The sequence below is a fragment of the Sapajus apella genome, unplaced genomic scaffold, assembly GCF_009761245.1.
Source record: "Sapajus apella isolate SASKATOON/1434 unplaced genomic scaffold, GSC_monkey_1.0 scaffold28, whole genome shotgun sequence".
Lineage (NCBI taxonomy): Eukaryota > Metazoa > Chordata > Mammalia > Primates > Cebidae > Sapajus > Sapajus apella.
Genome location: NW_022436968.1, coordinates 6,978,935 through 6,999,181, shown reverse-complemented (window position 1 = coordinate 6,999,181; position 20,247 = coordinate 6,978,935). Strand labels below are relative to the sequence as shown.

The following is a 20,247-nucleotide window of genomic DNA, read 5'->3' as shown; positions in this document are numbered from 1 at the left end:
ATATCTTAGTATTTGTGTCTGTTTGGACTGGTCATGATGGTTAGCAGAGCAGGCCAGGTGCTGGAGATGTTTTCTCAGCTGCAGGGCAGACAGTTGAGCTCCAGTGGATAAATAGAAGCAGCATGATGTCCAAGGTTACCAGAGACTACCTCCAGGTGCTTTGGAGGAAATAGATTAGCTCCAGGAGTCCCTGATGGCGCAATAGAGAGCTGTAGCTTGTGGGCATGGCATAGCAATGGAGAATCAGATGGTATTTAATATGTAGACACCTGGGGCTATAACAGGTGTTCTTTTTGAAGTCTAGGTTTGTCATGCCAGTGAGTGGAATTTGTTAAGTTTCAGTTCCTGGAGTGACGGTGTGACAAAAGTACATTAAGATTCTAGGAACTCTGAAACAGGTATCAAGGTATAAATAGTTAAATATTGAGGCCCAAGGAGGGATACACAATAGGAAAGTGGGTATCTATGCCCTCTTAACGGAATGGGTAGCTTCCAAGAGGGAGGAGGCTTTGACTCTGGATCCAGCCATCAGCACTGTCATTTAGCCTGTCAGAAAAGTGATCAGTATCATTGAATGAGGAATGAAAAAGCCTAGCTGCTCCCTTCCCTGAAGTGTTTTGACAGATCCCCATATAAGCCTTAGATGATCTAGTCTTAGCTCAGATGCCTACTCTCCTATCTTCAGCGGGGAAAGGCTTATGTTGATTGCCTCAAGGTAGGGTTATTCTTCCAGCAGGAGAATGGGAGAGGACACTCATGGATGAGATTTATACGCATGGCAGGCATTTTGATAGCACACAGATGGCCAGTGTGAGCATAGTGAGAAATTTCCTGTCCCAAATACACTGGTTGGACAATCTATGGCACCTACCCCAGGAACCTGCTTTTAGTTGACCATATTTTTTTGTTTATCTTTGTTTTGTTTTCAGTAAAACAATCATTGAATGAGAAATAACTATTCCTCCCTGAGTTTTTGAGACTTTCTTTGGATGTCATTGCATATTTTACTTATTGCCCTCCTCATTTAATTCACAAATATTTCTTACAAATTATTGTCATTTATCGCTTTATGAGGTTATTTCAATCCATAGATGGGACTTCAAACAGATAAACCACTTATACAGGGAATTGAACTTACTTGTTGACATCTGTAAGTATTTGAGGCTATTTCAGTTTTAAAACGTATAAAGATTGCATCTCAGAGTGTAGTCTCTGTCTTGAATAAATTGCTCCTCTGCAAAGTCCTTGAGCTAGCACTCAGAGATTACACATGTAACATTGGCCAAAAGCACAGTTAGCATTTCTTAAATTTGATGGGAGGTTACCTTTAAGTGAATATACTTTCAAATGTATGTGCTACTTTAACTGTGTGTGTGTGTGTGTGTGTGTGTGTGTGATGATTGTTGGTTTGATTTTTGGCAGGGTGGAGCTTAGTGACCTATTGATAAGATTTTTCTCCTTTCTTTAACACTTTCTGTTTTTCACCCAAATTCCTCCTAAACATTTTTTGAGCATTTACTATGTCCCAGGCACAAAGAAAATGATGCAGTTTTCGTCTAATTCAGACATACAATGAGTCTGTGATTGCTGTACTTAATAATTCAGCTGACAAGATGTAAGTAGTTTGAATACTATGGTTCCCTTGATTAGGCAGCAGTTTTTATTCATTTGTACAAACATCAGTATTCTTCCAAATTTCACAGTGTATGATTTCTTCTGTAGTCAGGTTTCTTGGCAGCTATTAATAGAAAACAATAAACATCATTATTTCATTTGGCAATAAACAATTCATAACTTAGAATGGTTTTCTAATAAAAACACACTCTACAATGAATGAGTTTTTCTTTTTCAGCACTATCAATAAAAACTTACAGTTCCCTAAAAAAAAAGGTGAACTCAAATGATAAATAGTACACAGGATTTTAGCAGGCAAACTAGATGTGTTATCCTCCATTTGTACGAAGGAAATAAGAGAGTTGAGATTCTTGAGTCCTGACCTTGGGTGTGGTGCTACTAACTCATCTTTCAACATTGACTTTCTCTTTGGTAAAAGAAGGAAAGCGCAACACTATATATGAGACAGAGTTTTTTGCAAAATAAAATGTCATTATATCATTGAAAGCATTTTAAAAAATTAAATTATAAATTCATGATCAGAAGCTTACCTAATTTGTACTGATTACTATTTAGAAATAAAGAATTAAGTTAATCAAACATTTAATAGACTGACACCTATTATAACATTATGATGACAAGTTGTTATAATTTATTTACTTGTCTGTGTACTCTACTGGATTAGAAACTAAATTTCTTCATCTGTTTTCCTTGTCCACAATACAATGCATAGCATTGAGCATGTGTTCAATACATGTGTATTGAATGAATACAGCTGGAGAAGAAATAAAGGGAATCTTTACAATATCATAGTCTGATTATTATATACTACTGAACGAGCTTTCAGTCAGACTTCAGAGACAAAGGTAGATCTATTTAAGAGATAGGTACATCACTGATTTCCCAGTGCCACAAACCATGAGACTGGAAGACTTTTGTTCCTTTAATTTCACTTGTTGTTGTTGCTGTGAATGGTTACAGCAAAACACAGAGAGGCTATGTTCCTGGCAGTATGACTGTCATTAGCTGTATATTAAGTTGTCTTCATTGAGAGAATGTACTGACTTCAATTTAAGTGTTTTCATGAATGGCAGAGATGAAGACTGGTTTGCTACTTGTATCTAGTTCTCCAGAGGACTGACCTCCTATGGCTAATACTAGTACTTTCTACTTACTAATAGATTCAGAGCATTAGGAAGACCCCTCTTTGATCATTTACTTCTTTTAACGACACACAGCTTAGAAATTAGATGTCCTTAATATTAAATAATCTTCTGTTTCCTATGTTAAAATGTCTTGGTGAAAGTTTACATGCAAGTGCATACTCTGACATCACTTGTGGGAAAAAGAAAATTTAATTGTAAATTTTACCTTTTCAGCGTGTCATAACTTCTCCTGGAATGTGTAACATGACCTCATATTTGTATTGTACTTATAGTTTTGAATGTACTTTTGTACATGAACTCCTTGGAAAATACTCCAGGAGAGAGGGATAATAGATATTATTAGCATCATGTTGCACGTGCTCTATAGATTATTTTGACCTAACCTCCATGTGACATATGTAATTGCTAAATGAAATTAGACTTGACCTTTTCATATTGATATTTCTGCCCCTTTTATTTTTCTGATAAATCTGTGAACAAAGAAGATACTTGCTCTACACTAAACTGTATCATTGGGTGTTGGTAGACTGACCTCAAATGAGATGATTGCAATCTTCTCTGCTCATAGATAGGAAATTATCTTCAGGTATCACAGAATAAATGATAGATAACTGAAAAGGTCAGAGATATTTTTAAAGTTCTGTTAGGAGAGAAAAAAATTCCCTTCTAAGTTTTATCCTTCTGTCTTACAGCAGGCTGAAGAGCAAGATGTCCTTAGCTTGGGTAGATATAATACAATGCTTGTTCATTACAAGTATTTTTATAGTCATTTATAGCATAGTCTATTTTATGGAGCTGGGGAAGGGAATTATTAAAATATATATTTATAGTGCATGGCCTCTTTCTTAAGTAGCTATAGTTCATTGAATTCTGTTTGAAGTGGAAATTAAGCTCTAACAGAGAGAGGAAAATGAAGAAGAGCATTCTAGAGAGGGATCAAGTACCTTCAGTGGCAATCAGATTGAAATAGTGTAGTAAAGTTAAACCAATTTAAGAGAAAAGAAAAGTAGCCATAATATTTTCTGAGGGAACAATGAAGAAACATAAGCTACAATAAGATAAACTTTTATTTATTTAATAGTTGATATTTAGAAATACATTTTTGTATTTTTTATGATATTTTGTGATGCTATCACGTATACCAGCATCCAGCCTTCAATACTGAAATTGTAGACCCAGGTGTCTGATATGTCTTAAGTTTCTTATAAAATAAAGTTGGATTTACTTTTCCAGTCCATAAACACTGATTGTTCATTTGGATTTTTTAATTTTTATTTTTGACAGGCCATTCAGATATCACATAGTAGATGTCGAATTCTTAGGCAGTGAAAAGCAATAAAATGTTCAGGTATAAAAGCAGATAATTACTCTAGAAATGTATTTGACCAGTTATTAAGACACAAAGGATTAACTTAGCTATTGTCTTTGGGAAGAGCTTCAAAGAAATAAGAAAATACCTTGTTGGGGTAGAATTGAATTGGAATCATACTGTTAAGCTTCCAGTGATTTCTTTATTTGCTTGCAGTGTAAAATATGTCATTAATTTATGTGGAAAATTTTAAAGTATATAAACATAATTAAAGTGTGTATAATAATTCTTACTGAAGGCTCATCTGAAATTCCATGTTTCTTTTTAGCTTCTCATAATAAAAAAAAGTCTTCAAAACACCAAAACTGTATCTGTATAATTTTATAGGAAACTTTTATTTCTTTTGAAATATCAGTCAATCATTTTGGCCCATTATTGCTTACTAATATTCGTTCGATTGGGAGAAGCCATAGAAAAATTCAATAAAATGTGTAGTATACATTAGTAAATAATATATACACTTAAGAGTAATTATTTGGTTATACTTGACAGAAAACAAATTAAAACTCAGTTAAGCAAAACAATATACATTGGTAATTGTAGTAGAAAGTTCTAGAGTAGTCCTTCAGGCCTGACTGAATCCAGGCAGTTAAATATTTATTTCCCTGTCATAGCTCTGTTTTCCACTGAATTCAATAGGTTTTAGGGCAAGAAACATGAGGTCAAAATAGCCACCGGGTTTTCAGTCCTTCAGTTAATCAATTCAAGTGGAAAGGGATTGTTTTTTTCTAGTTTTTAAAAAAGGTGCTGATTTTATTTTCTTTATTTTAACTTAGTCCACATTTCCACTCATAAGTGAATAATTATGATTAGGAACATGGCGCTGCCATTGACCTAGAACTACGACTAAGATCACCCTTAGCCAAACATAACTACCAGGAAAGAGGAAAAAAAAAATGTAAGTCTGGAAAGGAAACTCAGTGTGCTATTAGCAGAATATTTTGGTGGAGGGGAGGGTGTTGGGCAGAGACAGGAAAGCACAGTGTATATATATACTAAATTAAAAGCAGGGTGAAAAACACACTGTTATGTGAAAATGCTACTGAACAAAAGAGCAAAAGTTTAAATGGTATAATAACATTTGATATTAGAGTAACATAAGGAACAATCACAAAATATTGATATGGAAAATGTTCGATTGCTGACGAAGAGCCTTCAGACATAACCAATCATCATATAAAATACCTGCGATGCCTGCATCTCTGAGACTGTTTTCCTCATCTGTAAAACAATTATTATTATATGGCTAACTGCAGATGAATTTGTATATGTTTTTGTGCTTGATTATATTGGTACAGAAGGTATTTTACTGAACAGTGAAATTATGAGTGAAATTATATCCAATTATGGTGATATTACAATTAATGTAGAATAGAGACAAGGATTAGTAAAGTTACTGACCTCTGCATCCTGCAACTGTGGGAAATTGGAAGACTGAATAACAGCTAACTGAAATTTGCCTTTAAATATATTATACACTCTATGGATATTAATATGAACAAAATTAAACTCCATAGGACTGGAAAAATTAAACTAATGACTTTTTATGTAATCCAAGTTAATGAATGTTTTCTGGCCCAACTTTTCATTAAGAAATTAACCACAGTTTCTAATTTCCTTCATTCCAACAGCTTCCATTGTGTGACTGTTTACAAAAGTGCTTAATAAGAGCCCGTAATGAAGACTTACTCTCTTCTCATTAATACTGAAATACATTTACATAGTTTTACAGCTTTTGGTAGTAATAGGTAGTCTTAAAAATTAATGGTGGCTGTTTGAATATGTGTTGTATAAACATTTTCTTTAATCATATGAATATTTCTAATGTATTAATATACTATAGAAAAGAATAGAGAATCATAATTTTATCTTCTAAATGAAAGAAGGAAGGCAGGGGCTTAAAATATGGGGAATATTTGGGAAAAATTCTATTTCTATTGATCTTGGCGCTGAAATCCGTATTTGCAGTATTTTACAAATAGGTTTGCTCCCCTGTATCCTCAGGGGATTGATTCCAGGGCTGCCAGTGGATTCCAAATCTTTGCATACCCAAGTAAGGCTGCAGTCAGCCATGAGGAACCCATATATATGAAAAGCCAGCCCTCCATATCCATAGGTTTCATATTCTATGAATACCAGTATTTTCCATTCGAGTTTAGTTGCAGTTGCAGAACCCGTGGGTCTGGAGGGCCAACTGTATTTATTGAAAAAGAATCCACCTGGCAGTGGACCAACCCATGCAGTTCAAACCTGTGTTGTTCAAGGGTCAACTGTAATCCTAGTGTTAAATGATAAACTAAATGCAAAGATGATTAATCCCCCAAATTAAACATAATTAAATCTATGAAACACACTAGACAAATACAATTTTAATAATTAATTAAATAAACTTTAAAAAACACCTGTGATAATGACTTACTTGCTTTAATGCCTTTGTATCAATTCATAACTAAGGTCTTTGCTGTAAGATTTAGCAATTTATATTACATTATTTTATGGACAAAATATATAACAATGACGTTAAGGGAAACTAAAATAAAAACCAAACTTTCCTAATCTGATGATGGAATTGAGTGAATGGTTGGTTATCTGTAAGAAGAGCAACCAAGATCAAGGAACAAAAATTTCAAAGGCCATAACCCAGAATGTTTTTATTAAAACCTCAGAAAACCTCACTGAAATACCACAAAATTAAAAACACACCAAAAGGAAAATAGAAATTATAAAATAAGCATTCAACAAAGTAAACATATAAACTTATTCCTAACTTGCAGTTAAAGAAATATACATTTTAGAAAAAGGGACAAAATTTGCCAAATTGTCAAAGATTAAAAAGATCACTGCCGGCAAGTGTGGTTTAAATTTAACATTGTCGTATGTTATTAGTGGAACTCCATGTTGACATATATTTCCAGAAAATAATTTGATATGCATTAAAATTCTTAAAAGATCAAATACTTTTTGACAGGACTTTCACTTTTATGAAGCCACAATAAAGAAATAATTTGGGCCAGGTGTGGTGGCTCATGCCTGTAATCCCAGCACTTTGGGAGGCCAAGTCGGGCAGATCACGAGGTCAGGAGTTCGAGACCAGCGGCTAAGGCAGTGAAATGCCATCTCTACTAAAAATACAAAAATTAGCTGGGTATGGTGGTGCATGCCTGTAGTCTCAGCTACTTGGGAGGCTAAGGCAGGAAAATCGCTTGAACCTGTGAGGCGGAGGTTATGGTGAGCCAAGACTACATCATTGCATGCCAGCCTGGGCAATAGCACAAGACTCCATCTCAAAAAAAAAAAAAAAAGAAACAAACAAAAAGAAAAAAAATAATTTGAGATGAGCACAACAAATATTTATGTACAAAGATATGTACTGAAATATATGGAACTTTTAAGTAAAACAACAAATAACAATAGTTACTGTAAATTTCTGAGTTTTTATGTGTTGGGTTATATGATTAATGTTGTATATAGATTATCTCATTTATGTTTAAGTTCACAATGATATGTAGTTAGCATTTATTTCTAAATTTACCTACCACTGTGTTTGTAATAGGCAAGATTTTTCAGTGGAACTCACCTTTTATCATGTGGGGAAGCTGTGTAACTTGGGAGAATTGGCCATATTTGTGTCTCCAGGAATACTCCCTGATTGCCTTAAGCCAGTCAGTGATTCTGCACCCCTATCAATTGGTTAGCAATGTGCATATCACTTTACTTGCCCAGGTAAGAATAAACACCCAAGTTTTGATTAGGAATTGAGGTAGAAATTATCTTCTCCTCTTAGTTCTTTTTTTTTTCTGAAACGGAACTTCGCTCTTGTTACCCAGGCTGGAGTGCGATGGCGCAATCTTGGCTCACTGCAACCTCCGCCTCCTGGGTTCAAGCAATTCTCCTGCCTCAGCCTCCCGAGTAGCTGAGACTACAGGCATGCACCACCATGCCCAGCTAATTTTTGTATTTTTAGTAGAGACAGGGTTTCACCTTGTTGACCAGGATGGTCTCGATCTCTTGACCTTGTGATCCACCCGCCTCAGCCTCCCAAAGTGCTGGGATTATAGGCGTGAGCCACCGTCCCCTTAGTTCTTAGTTATGTAAAAGGTACAATAAAAATTGAGAATAGGAAATTTATCAGTGAGAAAAAAATTGTGCAAAAAGCTAACTAGGCAAAAGCTAATGTTACATAAAAGAAATGCAAGTCAAAAACAATATATGAGCCAATTTTCATATTATAATTCAATTTTCCTATTGAATTAAAGTAAATTTCTAAAACCCTGATATGTATATACAGTATAGGGAGGTTGGGGTGAGATTTGCATACTTTTTTACTTCTCTGAGAGTGTAATATGCCCTATTTTCCAGACAAAGTATTGTAATTATATACACACTTTGATCTGGTAATTTCCATTCTTCTTCATCTCCATAGTCAGATGTTTAGGCAATGATTTATATAACAGATAAAAAAATATATATGTAGAATATGTTATTCAATATTTTAAGTATTTTACGAACTTTTCAATCATTTCTTTTTCAAAGAAACACTGTGTTAGATTATATGGCTGACAAGACTAAGGCGTATCCTGTCAAGGCAATTAGGCTTATAACACTTTCCAGGCCAACTATAGTTGTTTTAGTCGCTATATTACTTTTCTTCAATTCTACTCTTCACAGTGTCTCTATATGGAAAAAAAAAAAAAAAAAAAAAAGAAAAAAGAAAAGAAAAAATCTTAAATATGGAACATTAGAATGGGCAAAAAAGTTATAACGTGGCATGTTATGCCAATATTATTTACTTGAAGACATTGAATGATATAAGAATGTGATTGCACTATAGGTGAAAAAAGGTAGGATATGAAATTGTGTATTGTATTAATTTGTATATATTGCTATAAAGGAATACCTGAGGTTGGGTAATTTATAAAGAAAAGTTTATTTGGCTCATGGTTCTGCAAGCTATATAAGACACAGGGTGCCAGCATTTGCTTCGGGTGAGGGCTTTAGGCTGTTTAAACTCGTGGCAGAAATTGAGATGAAGCCAGCATGAGCAGAGATGACATGGCAAGACAAGGGGCAAAAGAGAGAGAGGAGGGAGGTGCCAGGCCCTTTTTAACAAACAGCTTTTACAAGGGACTAACAGAGAAAGAACTCAGTCATTACCACCAGGATGGCACCAAGCCATTCATGAGGGATCTGCCCCCATGACCCAAACACCTCTCACTAGGTGTTTAACATTAGGGATCATATATCAATATGAGGCTTGGAGAGTGAAATAGCTGAACTATTGTGTATGTGTAGTACAATTTCAGTTTTAGAAAAAGACTGTGTGGAAGGTATCTAAATATTATCTTTTAGTTTATCTTAATATAGATGATTTCTATTTTCCTTTATAGTTTTCTGATTTTCTAAGTGTTTTGTTCATACACACACTCACACTATAATTACGTAATATATATGTTTTTACTTCCTTCAAACATTGCTGGAATTACCCTTCCTTTCTCTAGTCAGATTTATTTTCTACTTCAAAGTCCCACTGGATTAAAAAAGATCCTCTACCCTGGTGATAATTTAGCTTTGCTATATATCATTCATTAAATCAAGTAAATTTTTTAATTGGGGCCAAATGTCACAAGTTTTGATCTATCTCGGTGTCTACACAATGCTTTCCATAAGAAGCTCTTAATATTGAGAGATAAGAGTTTTTGAAGAGTTAATCTTAAAAAAGAAAGAAGACTTTACCTTAACCTATTTAGACTAAAAAAGATAATAACCAAATGTTTCAAGGAAAGTGATTTGTGTTTTCCACTAATTTCAGCAAAAAGAGTGAATGACTTGATAATTATTCTCCTACTTTTTCTAATTAGAAAAATTTTCTGTCATTGAGAGCTTCAAAGCACTGCTGAAAGTTTCTCATCAAATGCAATGGAAAGCATTGATTGAATTTGATTTTAAATGGATAAATTTACAATTTTTATGCGTTTTGAAGATTTTGTTATGTCTCATCCACTATCACTTTTTCCATTACCATACTGAAAACTAAGGGTATGGAACTTAGAATGCATTTAGAAGAATAACAGGTGATATGAATTCTTGGTCCTAACTGATTTCTCTGGGAATAGAAAAACCCAGGACCAAAACTATCTTTGTCTGGTTCTATTCCTGTATAAATTAAATTTTAAAGATCTTTCCAGTTTTACATCTTATAAATATGAATGCCTTGAGTCTATTTTGCATTAGCATCTAAAAAATACACACAAATTTCTAAGAAGTAATCTGCTTGTCTCATGCCCTTCCTTTCATGTATCTTCAGAGCCACTTTGGCAACACGATCTTCCCAAAACACATATCTCATTGCACTGCTTCCCTGTTTCATCATACTTCCATCACTTTTAGGGTAAAATGCAAATGTTATAACATGGCAGTCAGGAGCCTTCCTGATGTGGTCTCATCTTATTACTAAAGTTTTATATGAAAGAGTTTCCTATACATATTCTATTTTAAAATCAAATATACTAATAGCCTATCCTTGAAGATGGAGTGTTCGTTCTTGTTCCTGCGGCTTTGTTTTTGATGTTTCCTTTACCAATTGTGGCTTTCCCCACCTTCCCTACTGGACAGCTTCTATGAACTGAAGGTTAATGAGTCTTATGTCTTTCAGGAAGACTTTTCTTTAGCACCTAACCTTGCTGTATAGTCCTTATAGTCCTTATCACATTGATGCATGCAAAGGAGTATACAGACTTATTTTCCTCTCACTAGTAACTAAACAGCTGAGCATTCAGTTCAGTGAATATTGGTTTAATGAACAAAATTACTTATCTAGTTTTGTTTTCCTTAAAGTATAGGGATATAGGTATGATTATTTGTATGACATTTCCTCAGTGAGATGACTAGAATACACAGGAAATGATTGCTCCAAGCTACTTAAGACAATCATCCTAATCTCTCATTTTTTGCACCCCGTTGCTTAGAACATTGGGGTGAAAACATTTGAGGTGTCTTAAAGACATGCAAAGACATTTGGACTTTGTTCTTTGGTACTATGGCCAAATTCCTTGTTAGAGAAATTATGATTGGCTAGGGATGGCTAGGTGGGGCGTGTAAACTGGGAGAGAAAACAAATTGGAGATTGTCGTATTAAATAGTATTGAATTTATTTAACTGCATGTAGGTGGTAAGGGAAATAAGAGGGATTAATAATGCCAGATTTCATGAGTGAGCAATTAGTGGGGATTGTACTACATACCTACTTGAAGTCAGAGGACAAAAAAATAAAAAATAGGAAAGAAAATCAGGGCCAAGATCTGATTTTATATATTTTGAATTTAGGAGCCTGTAGAGGGTTAAAAACAACAACAACAACAACAACAAAACAGAAAAACTCCTAAAACATTTTGCAAATTAGGTTAAATACTGTTAAATTCCTGGACCCGGGCAAATAAGAGAATAACGATTTTGAAAATATTTTAAGATCATGATAATGGTGATCTGTATTTCATATGATGACAAGTAGAAATACAATTTGACCTAACTTGTTTGTTTTGCTTAGTTTATTGTATGTGGAATATTTAAACATTTACCTGGTACATTATCAAATTGAAGCATTTAGTCATATTTAAACATTAATAATGCTTTTCTTAAAGGTACTGTTGGGGATAAAGGAAGTTTTAGTAAAGAAATAGTTGGCTTTAATTTCATATACATCTTCAAATTGTGTGAAAATGTGTAATAAATGGTGGCAAAACAGTATCAAATTGAGCATATTATATTCATACTAAAATTTTAAGAAGCATTTGAATTGGAAATCAGGATTTTATATTCTAAAATAAAAATATATTCAAAAGAGCAGTCCCTAAGCCAATCTCGGTTTTGCAGGAATATTCAAAGTGTTCTTTCTATGAAAAATATAATCATATCAGACATTGAATAATAGATCCCATTTGGAAACTATGTCATTTCCTGCAAGAAGAAAGAAGTAGGCATAAGTTAGTTCTTATTTTTTGATGTGTATATTTTTGTGCTCTTCTTTATTCTGTCACATTGCATAAAATATTCTAGTTTCAAAAGTATTTCCTGCATTATGACTGGGTTTCAGTCAATCCAAGATAAAAATAAAGGCTATGGGGATATTAAATTGAATTGACCATTTCAAGGACAATGTTTTCTTTTATTAAATTTTGGAATTAGAGCTATTGAGCAGTTTTGTTAACAATTATCTATCTTGATTAAGTTGAATTGACTATTTAAACAAAAATATTTTCTTTTATAAAATTTTGGAATGAAATGTATTTAAAGCTTTGATAACAATTATTTATCTCAAATTATTTCTCTCTAATTTCTGTTCACAAGATCAATAGTTATCACAAGAAAAATGGAAAAACTGTATCATCCTAAAAAAGAACAAATTTTGTTCTTCCGTTCTCTTCTCTCATCTAAAACCAACAAACAAGAAAAATATGATCTGATAAATGACTGTGGAAATCATGACATAGTTTTATAGTTTACCTTTTAGCTATGTGTTGTGTTTGAAATTTCCTGTCCAGGATAAACACATCTATTTTTAGGGCTGGACGTATGTGATGATACAACATCTACATTTTGCAGAAAGGTGAAATGAATTGTACATTCATACATGCTAAGATCCAGTGAATGCTAAGAAAATAACATGATTTAATAAATAACAATGTTACTGAGTAAGCAAACATTATTTTTCACTAAAATTATAAAATATCAATATATGGCCTTAAAATATACTCTGCTAATATTTTAATTCAAAACCTAAAATTGTTGCCTTCTGTAGTAGATGCTACTGATGATCAGCCTACAACCTTTTAGTGCTGTAGTGCAAACTGGCAGAATTTCTAATGCTTATCCTGAATTTCTTTATCTAAGGGATTCTTTGGCCACAAGAGACCAGTTTGCCAACCAAACAGGCTGAAAGTTCCAGGGAATTAATGCCCCTGGGAGCAGCCCTCAGCTAATGACTAATGAGGATTGGTGTCTAAATATGTTAGCTCTCATTCTTACAGTAAGTATATCTGAGGGGTATATTACACACTGGATGCCTGATTTTCCTCATTCAGATTAAGCTGCAGTTGCCAATAGTGTTATAGGCCTGATAATGATCTCCATTGGTAACAGGTTTCACTTCTTTCTTTTCATCCCTGATAGCGTTTCCTGGGATCATCCCCCAAATAAACTTCTCACATTGAAGTTATTACCTCAGTGTTTGCCTCCACAGCAAACTAAACTGAGATCCTTTCGTCCTCGAAAATGAAAAGCTGGGCATGATGGCTCACACCTGTAATCCACCCAGCACTTTGGGAGGCCAAGGTGGGCAGATTTCCTGATGTCAGGAGTTTGAGACCAGCCTGGCCGACATAGCAAAATCTCCTCTCTACTAAAAAGACAAGAATTAGCTGGGCATGATGACACACACTTGTAGTCCGAGCTACTCCAGAGGCTGAGGCAGAAGAAAACAAATAGAATGAGAAAATAGCTCAACAGGCTTCTGAAGAATATTGTGGCTAAGATGGAAAAAGATGGCTCTCACAATATTCAGATGGCTTAGATTGAAACACAGAGGAAGGGATAAAATCATATTTGAGATTTGTCTAAGAAAGTCAAAAATATAGATGTGACATCATCAATGTCTGTATCACGGAGTTTGTATCAATGTTATGGTGGGAGGCAGGGGTAAAGAGGTAGATGTGTTTCTCCATTCTTACCCCTCCCTCAAAAACAGCAGGTCTTTTTAGTGGTTTGGCAAAAGATATATGCTGTGAATTCTTCTGGTACTATTTGAATTTATGTCAGATGTACACTCGAAATAACCGAATTAAAGGAAGACATAATTTGTGCTGTTGTATCTACCCAGAAAGACGTTTTTGTTTTGTTTACTGGAATAAAAATATAAAAGTCTTAACCAATTAATATATCTATTCTAGTTATAGTATGATTATGATTAGAAGAATAAGCTGTCTAAATGCCTTGCCATAGTAATCAAAGTAGAATGAAAATGAAAATCAACAAGTGTCTTCTAAAATTCGTTTTTACCTACTTAATCATCATCAACAGTGTATGTGCTTGGTTAGTCTAATTAAATAATATGTGAAACAGATAGTTGGGGCTACTTTGTTGCTTGAGGGGGAAAGGCATATATTGTTAAAGAACTATCACCAAGCCTTAATAGTAACATACCTGTGAGTTAAAACATTTAACACATCATCTAGAAATCTTGCTATTTTTCATAACCTAGGTATCTGTAACAATGTTTTCTAAATATTTACATATTTTATCAGTATTTCTTCATTATTTGATGACTTTCTTAAACATTTGCAAGAAGAATAAATAGAATTTTAAAAGATACACTGAACCTCTAAATTAAAATAAACGTATAATTATTGATTCATTCTAACTCCAATTATATTTTTATTTTTAGTTGTTTGTGATTCCATCTGACATACATAGGAGAGACAGAGATAGAAGAATTCTGATGGCAACTGTGTGATAGAAGCTATATAAAGTCAAGTGTCCATTTTCTTTCAACTATATTTGAGCATAACCTGGTAAGAATAAATGATTGTTTATACATTTTCAATTATTTCCAAAAAATACTTCAAATTATAAAAATACTGTTATTATGTGTTGAATGTTTAAAAATATATTCTTATCTTGTAAAAATAGCAAAATGCATAAAAGTAAAATAAAATTAAAAGCACTAATGAGCCTTTTTTCTGAAGGTAACTTCTGTTATCATTTTGTTCTGTTTGTTTTGTTGGATTTTTCTTTTAAGCAAAGTTGCAATAATAGTATTATATTTAGTTCATTTTCATGCTGCTGATAAAGACATACTCATGACTGGGAAATTTATCAAAAGAAAGAGGTTTAATGAACTTACAGTTCCATATGGCTGGGGAGTCCTCATAATTATGGAGGAAGGTGAAAGGCACATCTAACAAGGTGGCAGACAAGAGAAAACAGCTTCTTGAGACTCTGTGAACACACAGAGTCCCTACTGGGGCACTGCCTAGTGAGGCCGCAAGAAAGGGGCCACCATCCTCCAGACCCCAGAATGGTAGATCTACCAATGGCTTGCACCCTGCACCTTTGAAAAAGCTCAAAGTTCACAGATCTCTAGGGCAGGAGCAAAATGCCACCAATACCTTTGCTAAAACATAGCAAGAGTCAGCTTGGCTCCAGTTCCCAACAAGTTCCTCAATCTCCACCTGAGACCACCTGAGCCTGGATGTCATTGTCCATATTATCAGCATTTTGGTCAAGGCCATTCCACTAGTCTCTAGGGAGTTCCAAACTTTCCCACATTTTCCTGTTTTCTTCTGAGCCCTCCAAACTGTTCCAACCTCTGCCTGTTAACCCAGTTCCAAAGTTGCTTCTACATTTTTAGGTATCTTTTCAGCAGTGCTCAACTCCTGGTACCAATTTACTGTATTAGTCTGTTTTCACACTGCTGATGAAGACATACCCAAGACTGGGCAATTTACAAAAGAAAGAGGCTTAATGGACTTACAGTTCCATATGGCTGGGGAGACCTCACAATCATGGAGGAAGATGAAAGGCACTTCTCACATGGCAGCAGAGAAGAGAAGAGGGCTTGTGTAGGAAAACTCCCATTTTAAAAACCATCAGATTTCATGAGACCCACTCGCTATCATGAGAACAGCACAGAAAAGACCATGTTTCAATCATCTTGCACAAGGTTCCTTCCATGACATGTGAGAATTGCGGGAGATACAGTTCAAGATGAGATTTGGGTGGGGACATAGCCAAGCCATATCAATTATATACATTCTTTGTTTGTTGTATTATTTTTGTAACAAATTTGTTTTCTTCTATTCTTTGAGAAGATGAATTAGTGTTTTGTATTTTCTATTATATCTGTTAATATATAACATGATTTAAATTATTTTTATGTTGTGTGTATTTATTATTCAGTGAATATTCTTATAGATCAATCAATTTATATATCACTTGGTTTGCATTATTAGCACTACTAAAATTGTTATAATTGGCTCAATGACTATGATCTTTTAAAGGCTTTTTATTGTTATTGCTGAGTTTGCCTTCAGAAGGTGGTAACAAGTTAAAGTTTTCATTAGCTTCTTTTGAAAATATTGAATCAGTGACTAATGTTTTCTCACTCAAATAATTTTCCTAACAAAACCTAGTTTCCAGCAATCCCATTACTGGGTATATAACCAAAGGATTATAAATCATTCTGTAAGAAAGAGTTATGCACATGTATGTTCATTGTGGCACTGTTTACAATAGCAAAGACCTGGAACCAACCCAAATGCCCACTGATGATAGCCTAAACAAGGAAACTGTGGCACACATACACCATGAAATACTATGCATTCATAAAAAACGATGAGTTTGTGTCTTTTGTAGGGACATGGATGAATCTGGAAGCCATCATTCTCAGCAAACTGACACAAGTACAGAAAATCAAACACCACATGTTCACACTCATAGGCAGGTGTTGAACAATGAGAACACATGGACACAGGGAGGGGAGCACTACACACTGGGGTCTGTTGGGGGGAAATAGGGGAGGGACAGGGGGGGGGGGGGAGGTTGAGGAGGGATAACATGGGGAAAAATGCCAGATATAGGTGATGGGGGGACGGAGGCAGCAAACCACATTGCTATGTACGTACCTATGCAACAATCCTGCATGATCGGCACATGTGCTTCAGAACCTAAAGCACAAAAAAATAAATAAATAACCTAGTTTAAGTTGAAAAAATATTGAAAATTAAATTTAAATTTTTGTTGTAAGCAGTAGCAATTCCTTACTCACCTGTATTCAGCAAATATATTCCCTTACATAACTAAGCCTAGAGGAAAAGTGAATATTATAAGGCCAGGTGTGGTGGCTCATGCCTGTAATACCACACTTCGGGAGGCCTAGTTGGTGGATTACCCGAGATCAGGAGTTCAAGACAAGCCTGGCCAACATCATGAAACCCTGTCTTTACTAAAAAATACAAAAATCAGCTGGGCGTGGTGGCAGGTGCCTGTAATCTTAGCTACTTTAGAGGCTGAGGGAGGAGATTCACTGGAACCTGGGAGGTAGAGGTTGCAGTGAGCCGAGAATGCACCACTGCACTCCAGCCTGAGCAACAAGAGTGAGACATTTCAAAAAAAAAAAAAAAAGAAAGAAAGAAAAGTGAATATTATACATGTAAAATCTTCCACATTGTTTAAAAATGCACCATTTAGAAATATTATCAAGTATACATTTATTCAACTAATATTTATTGAAAACTTATTATAGTTATCAAGCACTGTGATTAGCAATGGTAATGAGGATGGCAAACATTAGAGAAGGTAAGGCACATAAATAGTTCCTTGTCACTTCTAACTTTCAATAAAATATGGCAAGATAAGAAATACATTTTGGTTCCTTATGTTTAAGTAGGCTGTATGAAGTGCCAAGAAAGAAGTAAAATAAAAGGGCAGTTTGTAATGATAACAGTTCTAGCTTGGGAATTGAGAAACACTTTCAGAAAAAAAGACTGCTTGTATTGTGCTTTTTAAGGTAGAGAGGACACTGGCAGGCAAACATTCAAATGGAGATTCAACTTGGAGCAAAGGTACCGGGCTGGCAAACTATAGGGATGGGATGGTCAGGAAACTGGAAAGAAGGTAGATATAGCAGAGTAGTTGGAAATGTGTTTCGTGATTTGGATTTTTATAATTAGGCATTTGTGTTTCATTATTATATCATGAGGAACAATTGCCAGGAAATCAGATGAACTATATCATCCTTTAGGAAGTTTAATCTAGGCCAACCGCATTGGCTCATGCCTGTAATTCCAGCACTTTGGGAGACTGAGGCAGGTGGATTGCTTGAGGCCCACTGCTCCCTAAATTAGTTCCAGCACCGGTTAGGGTAAGGCCTTCCCCTGTAGCCTGAATTGCCAGATTCTGTGATAGGATTGTATACCCTGAAGGCAGTTTATCCTACTCCCACATTCTGGAGACTTGGTTTTCTGCCTGGCTTAAAAGATGCAGGCTGTAGCCTACCATTTCTTTCAAAGCATCTGTGATTTCTTTCAGTTTTCTTGTTAAGTTCCTACTTTGCTTCTTGTAAGAAAATTCACAGTGTGACTATCTACATACCATTTTTTCTTTCCAAGTGAGTGAGGTACGGTAACAATGCCATCAATCTGCCATCTTGTATAAAAATGAATTTGTTAATACATAACTATGAGTAGGTATGTTTTTACAAGTTCAGAACCTACCATCTCTAGAATATCATTCCCAGCTTTTGGAATCTGGACCAGATCCTTCTATGTGCTGTGAACCTTAACACCATGTACATTTCTTTATCATAGCACACAGTGTGTGCTTGTCTATTATCCCCTGAGAGTATAAGATTCTTGAGAATTGGGTCATTATTTATGATCACAGATATAAATTTAAATCTAAATAAAACTTACTGAAATTTTTTTAATAGAAGATACTCCATAAATTTTGCTTATATGAAAAGTTGAATCTGTGCCCATTGTTTATTTGTCTTAATTATCACTGACTTAGTCTTACCAGCTTAATACAGTGTTTATGAATTATCTCACAGTTCCTGTGGACCAGGAATGTGGGTACAGCTTAGCTGGTACCTCTGGCTCTAGGTGTCTCATGATGTTGCAGTCAAGCTGTCGGCTGTAACAATAGTCATTCACAGCCCAACTGGGGCTGAAGAGGCCAATTCCAGACTCAGTCTCCATGGAGCTGCCTTATGATATGGAAGCTGACTTCCTCCTGAACAGTCAATCCAAAGAAGAAAAAGTGATCACCCACGATGGAAGCTATGTTCTTTTATAACCAAATTAGGAAATGTCATCCCATCTGTAGTGAGTTGAACGGTGGCTTCCAAAAAGATATGTTTAAATCCTAACCTGGAGTACTTGTGAATGTGACATTACTTGGAAAAAGAGTCTATGCAGGTATAATTAAGGATCTTTAGATGCAATCATCCAAGATTAATTGGATGAACTCTAAGTCCAAAAACATGTATCTTTAAAAGATACACACAGAGGAGAAGACCATATGGAGACAGAATCAGTGAGTGATGTGATACAGACACAAGCGAAGGAGGAGTCACCAGAAGCCAAAAGAAGCAGGGAACAAAATCTCTCCTACAGCCCGGGGAGAAAGTGCTGCCTTCCAACACCTTGATTTCAGAGTTCTGGGTTCCAGAACTATGAGAGAATGAGTTTCTGTCCCTTTAAGCCATCCACTGGTAACTGGTAATTTGTTATGGCAGTCACAAAAAACTAATAGACCACCATTGTTGTAGTTATCTATTTTTTAGAAGTGAGTCACTAGTTCCAGCCCACAATCAAGAGAAGGGATCACAACAGGACATGAATACTAACAGGGAGAGATCATTGGAAGCCATATTCGAGGTTACCTATTCCATCTGATTATTGGGAACCTCCATTTCCGTGTTGTATCTACATAGATGGACTAAAGCCAACAGGTCAGATATTAGAATCATTATCTCACATTTTTAAAAATCATGATCTTTCACTTGTATTTTTTGTTTCTCTGATTAAAATTACTATTCATTTACATAGTCAAATTGGAAACCTTAGAGTCAAAGGAAATTCCTTCCATTTTTAATACTCAAAATCTTTCATTGATTAGTCTTTTTATTTAATGCTTTAAATTTTTATCATTTTTCCCTTTCTTTTTAATTTTATGCCTATAGTTTATAGGCTTCTGTGATCTATTTTCAAAAGTAGGAGAATAGCCACTATCTATAGAATTATATAAAATTTTAGAAATATATTATGTTCTTTCAATTTTTGCTTGTCTTTGCCTATAATTATTCTTTCACTAATTATTTGTTTTTTTAAAAATATCCAAAGTACCTAGTAGAATGTCTAATATTCATGACCAGCACAGAATAGTTTTTTATCTGTTGTAATCTAATGTTAATGATGAAAGAGTTGTAAAAAGGAGAGACCCAAAACTCAGTACAATTGCTCAGCTGATAGACTAGCCTAAAATGGAAACAAATGAAAGAGAAAGGAAATTTTTGGGCTGATTATGGAGGAAGACTAAGAAACTTAA

At 34.7% G+C, this 20,247-nt stretch overlaps 1 protein-coding gene across 29 annotated transcripts in view; it reads left to right on the top strand.

Moving 5' to 3' along the window:
- Nucleotides 1-20,247, top strand: part of GULP1 (GULP PTB domain containing engulfment adaptor 1) — a 287,119-nt gene that overhangs the window by 72,510 nt on the left and 194,362 nt on the right. For 27 of the 29 annotated variants that reach the window (XM_032292703.1, XM_032292700.1, XM_032292686.1 and 24 more), the window contains one exon: nt 14,585-14,711. The gene's annotated coding sequence lies outside the window, so the exon portion shown is untranslated. Of the gene's footprint in view, nt 1-142; nt 156-13,035; nt 13,172-14,584; nt 14,712-20,247 lie in introns of those variants that run through there. The other 2 variants (XM_032292685.1, XM_032292688.1) reach the window with 2 other exon arrangements.